The following is a 6,600-nucleotide window of genomic DNA, read 5'->3' as shown; positions in this document are numbered from 1 at the left end:
TTCTTTTCTGCCGCCGCTGGTCGATCGATAATAAAAATGGCCCTACAGCAGGCCAATGTATTTTATTTAAGATTTGTATGTGATGGCCCTACCAGTGCAAGCTAGTTAGCTACATCCACATGCAATCATGGGAGACCTTATCACCAGACAGATTTAGAATCTTATGCAGAGGCGAGTAGAATAGATAACATATTTTCATTCACTTCATATGAATTGCATCATGTAGTCAGCTCTGTAATCAAACTAACTTACTCCGTCTATGAGAGTGACAATTTCCTTGCTCGTAGTTAGTAGGAAACAAAACAAGCTAATGTGCTCGATCATTTACAAGCTTGCAAAAGAAATCTCTCTGAATTAAGAGGTGATGGCATCATGTATATATTGTGGAGCCTCATCTAATAATAACTTGTTTAAAGTCGGTAGCCTAACATCATGAGTGGGCAGACAAGTTTACTTAGTTTTCTTAGCTTTATTCCTTGTGTTCACGTCAAGAAACAAAGAAAAGGGAATAGAATAGTGTCCATAGCTCATTCTTTTTCTTCCCCTAGTGGAAAAGAGAGTGTCTAATATATAATCATTTACTACTTTAAATCCTCCCATCTACGTAGTTCCCATGACTTGGCCACCATTGCTAATAATCTATATTTTCTTGAAAAAAAAAGAGATTCCAGCACCAGATTTATCATGACAAGGGAGGGAACAGTACTGGCTCTGGCCTTCAATTCACACATCAAGGCTCGTACCAGTACAGATTAGCAATCGAGTGGTAGCGTGGTCCTTGAGTATATTATGATGAATAATTAGTAGCGGTGGAGTAGTAATCAGGCAGTAAGCTTGGGTCCTTGTCGCCGTGCTATTGTCGCTGATGGAATGGTAGCGCAGCGCACGTTGGATCCGGGCGGGCGGCAGGCCACATGTCGTGGCCTCCGACCCATCCAAATCCCGACGGGAAAAGGCGAAAAGGAGAAGAGGCTTTGCGCGGGACGCCTTTCCCTTTCTCACCACGTTGTTATCGCCCCACTCCCACTGTGGAGGATTCATTCCCTGGTCTCGTGTATGTTGTCACATGGTCAGCAGAGTAAGCCCGTACCTTGAAACGAATTTAAGGAGGGCATGCAGCAGCACACTCGCAGTATATCCCAACGGATTACAAGATGTTTTAGCGTGTTTGTTCGCTTATTTCAATCCCTATGTAGTCCATATTAAGCTATCCAAATCATCTTATAATTCAGAACAGAGTTGATGTATACAACTTCCAATAGATCAGTCTCGAATTGAAAACCAGTTAACAGATCAAATCATTGTACTTTGTCCTGATTGAACGCTGACGCTCTGGCTAGGAGGAAGTGACCGGCCGGACACGATCGGCGGAACTAGCTTGCTGCAGTGGCGGTGACGGTGGTGATGCGTGGCCTGGTGTGGCCGGCGTAGAGTGTGGCTAGCTAGTACTAGTACTAGATGAGAGTGGGTGGAGCACCCATGATCTGATGATTGTAGCAGCTGTGGTCGATGGTGGATGGATGGATGGATGGATTGGTGCAACAACGGAGGTGGGTTCACCGCCATTTGGGAGCTAGCAGCAAGTTAGGGCATCTCCAGCCATTGGCCTTTTAGGATGGATAAAAAATCACTCCCTGAAGACGCACCGGCGCTAAACCACGCACTGGGGGCATGATGCCCTCAGTCGCGGCCCCCCACGGGTTTTTAACATGTTTAAATTCGGCGCAAACACAGCGCAAACACGGACGAGATCGTTCAAATTTAAACATATTTTACAAAAAAAAGAAAAAAAAACTACCGCGGGCTACCCCCGCCGTCTCCCTCGCCGTCCGCCTCGCCGCCCGCCTCGCCGCCCGCCCACGCGGTTCTACATGCCGAGGAGGCTGTAGAACCACGTGTAGTCACCGTCGTCGTCGTCGTCGTCGCCCCCGCCTACGCCTCCACCGTCCCTGCTGCATCCCTCCCCCGGTTGACGCCGCGGGTTGGACGGTCCGGGGGCGTCGTCGTCGTCGCTATCAAGGACGACAACACCGTCCTCGTCCTCGCGCCCACGTTTGCGGGCGGCGATCTCCTCCAGGGCCCGGTACTGCCGGACCATCTCCTCACGCACGTAGTCATCGCGCGACCACCGCATGGCGTCCTCGTCGGAGAAGCCGTGTCGGGCTATCTCCTCGTACTCCAGGGGGAGGCTGGACTCCACCTTGGGCTCGACGAGGGCGCCGGAGCTGCGGGTACTCGCGCTGACAGGTGTGTCCTGGGGCTCCGGCTTGACGGGGCGGAGGTGGAGGCAGGGAGAGCCGCCGGACGAGGAGGAGGACACCCCGGTCTCCATGCGCCTCGGCGTTCAGGAGCTTCCCCGATGGCCCCGGCGGCGTGAGAAGGACGGGGAAGCGGGGTGTCGTGGTTCTAAGCCTGACAGTAGAGTGGGGGGGGGTAGGTATGGAGAGGCAAGGTCCTAGCTATGGAGAGGTTGTAAACACAAGAGATGTACGAGTTCAGGCCCTTCTCGGAGGAAGTAAAAGTCCTACGTCTCGGAGCCCGGAGGCGGTCGAGTGGATTATATGTATATGAGTTACAAGATGCCGAACCCCTCTACCTGTGGAGGGGGGTGGCTTATATAGAGTGCGCCAGGACCCCAGCCAGCCCACGTAGGAGAGGGTTTAAGGTGAGTTAAGTCCGGGGCGTTACTGGTAACGCCCCACATAAAGTGTCTTTACTATCATAAAGTCTACTTAATTACAGGCCGTTGCAGTGCAGAGTGCCTCTTGACCTTCTTGTGGTCGAGTGAGTCTTCGTGGTCGAGTCCTTCAAGTCAGTCGAGTGAGTCCCTCGTTGGTCGACTGGAAGGTGACCTCTTCTAAGGGTGTCCTTGGGCAGGGTACTTAGATCAGATCTGTGACCCTACCCTAGGTACATGACCCCATCATTAGCCCCTGAATGGATTGAGGCTTCGAGTGAGGAAGGAGTTGATGTTATTTCCGATTAACTTTTGCACACTGGTCGTGCGTTGTTCTGGACCAAAGAATCTCTTCGTTGATAGTGACCAACTTGTCTTCAGTCGACTCGATCCATTCTCTTCTTTCGTCGAGTGATCTTTCGGGCTTTGACGATTTCCGAGCGACGGATCGCAGGAAATCCCGCGTCTGACAGACCGGTCTGCCGTTCGCGGATTCCGCGGGATGCGAAATTTGGGGAAGCGCGCGAAACGGAGCGGACCGCGGCGTTCGGAAGGGACGGGATATAGACGCCTCGATCCCCGCGCCGCTTTCTTCGCCACGTATCCCGCCTGCATAACTGTTCCTGGATATGATTAGATCGACCGGGCCCACCTGTCATCCACTCGGAAGGGACCTTATAAATGCGCCCGGCGAGGGTTTTTTGTACAGTGCCTCAGCATTCTCTTTCTCTGCTCCCTTCGTCTCCGCCCGACGCGCTCGCTCTCGCCTCCGCCCAACCTCTCCTCACGCGTCTCGCCGGCAACCATGGCCAAGGAGAAGACGGCGGCGCTGGAACGCGCGAAGAAGGCGTCGGCGACGGAGAAGGCGAAGAGGAGATCCACCAGCCACGGCGGGTCTTCGTCTAGATCCCGCCTGCCGAAGGGCTGGGTCCAAGGAGATTGGATCCAGTCGACCATCACGGAGAAAGATCTCCTCGACATGGCCAATGAGGGCTTGATCCCCCATGGAGCTGCGAGGCTTCCGGGGAAGGAGTGGCAGCCCCAGCCAGAAGAGGGTGAGTGCGTGCTCTTGGCCACCCATGTTGATCGTGGATTTTCTTTGCCGCCGAGTATTTTCTTCCGTGGTTTCTTGAACTTCTTTGGAGCGCAGCTCCACCACTTTACCCCAAATTCTATCGCCTATCTTGCGCGTTCGTGTCCATGTGTGAGGGTTTTCTGGGCTGTCGACCGCACTGGGGCTTGTTCAAGCATATATTCACGTGTCGCTCTCAGACCGTGAAGAAGGCGAGCCCAGGCGACGAAAGAACCCGAGTCGTCCAAATGTGTGGGGGCCTGGGGATCCAGGTGAGGAATAAGAGCACCTTCCCAGCCATGACTTCTCCCGAGTCAGTCAGAGGCTGGCAGTCGACCTGGTTCTACTGCCAGGACCAGTCGACGCCGGGGCAGTCGAGTGGACTCCCTCAGTTTACCATGGACCGAGTGAACAAGCCCTCCTCTCTGAAGTTGATTCCAGAGGAGAAAGCTGACGCGAAGATGTTGATGGAGCGCGTGGTACAGTTGGTTCGGGAGGGAGTGACGGGCATGGATCTCCTGGAGGTTTTCCTTAGGCGTCGTATCCAGCCCCTTCAGTTCCGGAGCCACTGCATGTGGTTGTACTGTGGGACTGAAGACGAGACTCGAGTCCATCCAGAAGCAGTCGACGATGTCACTCTGGAAAGATGGATGGCCGCCGTTACCGGAAACAAGGATAACCCACGCGGAGCCAGAAGGATTCCTCCACTCGACCACAACAGTGATCCAAACAAGGTATGCCTGCTCTGCTCTCCACTGTGTTCTTGTCATATTCATTTCTGTTTATACTGCCAATTGGTCGATTGATCCTTGTCTTGATGTCTATCAGGCCCTCACCGAGCTGTACTCGATGCCCAATGGAGCACAGGCTCCGACTGAGGAGGGTGAGGCGAGTGGGGGCGAGAGCCAGGAGGAGGAGGAATGGGACTCGGACGTTGCTGAGGATGATGATGATGATGACGACGATGACGGTGATGAAGATCACGCTGAAGACGAGGAAGAAGAGGAGGAGGAGGTCGTACCACCGTGCTCAGAAAGGCGGTCGAAGCTTGTCCACGACCCTTCGACTGAACGTGGCAAGGGGGTTGCGACCGTTGCACAGTCGACCAAGCGCCCTCGGACCACCTCTCCGGCGCCGACTGAAAAGGCGCCGAAGCAGCCTCGGGCGGCTCCGTCGAAGCTGACCAAGCTCCTGCCGAAGATGAAGGTGTCCATGCCCACCATATCAGGGTAATCATGCTGCTTAAGTCTTCTTATTTTGTGTGAACTTTGTCTCTGGTTGACGCTGAAGTTAGTCGACTGATTCTTTGGAGTTGCAGTGCTGCTACTTCTGAGACCTCATCCCGGGCTGATGACCATGAGATGGAGGACGCAGCTGTTGGGTTTCGTAGTAATTTCAAAAAATTTCCTACGCACACACAGGATCATGTGATGCATAGCAACGAGGGGAGAGTATTGTCTACGTACCCAACGCAGACCGACTGCGGAAGCGATGACACGACGTAGAGGAAGTAGTCGTACGTCTTCTCGATCCAACCGATCAAGTACCGAAACTACGGCACCTCCGAGTTCGAGCACACGTTCAGCTCGATGACGATCCCCGGACTCCGATCCAGCAAAGTGTCGGGGAAGAGTTCCGTCAGCACGACGGCGTGGTGACGATCTTGATGAACTACAGCAGCAGGGATTCGCCTAAACTCCACTACAGTATTATCGAGGAATATGGTGGCAGGGGGCACCGCACACGGCTAAGGAATAGATCACGTGGATCAACTTGTGTCAACTTGTGTGTTTAGAGGTGCCCCTGCCTCCGTATATAAAGGAGGAGAGGAGGGGAGGCTGGCCGGCCAAGGGGGGGAGGCGCAGGAGAGTCCTACTCCCACTGGGAGTAGGATTCCCCCTCCAATCCTAGTCCAACTAGGATTCCTCGGAGGGGAAAAGAGGAGGAGGGGGCCGGCCACCTCTCCTAGTCCTAATAGGACTAGGGGAAGGGGGGGCGCGCAGCCCATCTAGGGCAGCCCCTTCTCTTTTCCACTAAGGCCCACTATGGCCCAAATAGCTCCCGGGGGGTTCCGGTAACCCTCTCGGTATTCCGGTAAAATCCCGATTTCACCCGGAACACTTCTGATATCCAAATATAGGCTTCCAATATATCAATCTTTACGTCTCGACCATTTCGAGACTCCTCGTCATGTCCGTGATCACATCCGGGACTCCGAACAACCTTCGGTACATCAAAATGCATAAACTCATAATATAACTGTCATCGTAACCTTAAGCGTGCGGACCCTACGGGTTCGAGAACAATGTAGACATGACCGAGACACGTCTATGGTCAATAACCAATAGCGGGACCTGGATGCCCATATTGGCTCCTACATATTCTACGAAGATCTTTATCGGTCAGACCGCATAACAACATACGTTGTTCCCTTTGTCATCGGTATGTTACTTGCCCGAGATTCGATCGTCGGTATCCAATACCTAGTTCAATCTCGTTACCGGCAAGTCTCTTTACTCGTTCCGTAATACATCATCTCACAACTAACATATTAGTTGTAATGCTTGCAAGGCTTATGTGATGTGTATTACCGAGAGGGCCCAGAGATACCTCTCCGACAATCGGAGTGACAAATCCTAATCTCGAAATACGCCAACCCAACATCGACCATTGGAGACACTTGTAGTACTCCTTTATAATCACCCAGTTACGTTGTGACGTTTGGTAGTACCCAAAGTGTTCCTCCGGTAAACGGGAGTTGCATAATCTCATAGTCATAGGAACATGTATAAGTCATGAAGAAAGCAATAGCAACATACTAAACGATCGGGTGCTAAGCTAATGGAATGGG

This window comes from Triticum dicoccoides, chromosome 3A, assembly GCF_002162155.2.
Source record: "Triticum dicoccoides isolate Atlit2015 ecotype Zavitan chromosome 3A, WEW_v2.0, whole genome shotgun sequence".
Taxonomy (NCBI): Eukaryota; Viridiplantae; Streptophyta; class Magnoliopsida; order Poales; family Poaceae; genus Triticum; species Triticum dicoccoides.
The sequence above is the reverse complement of the archived record's forward strand: the minus strand, read 5'-3'. Positions refer to the sequence as shown.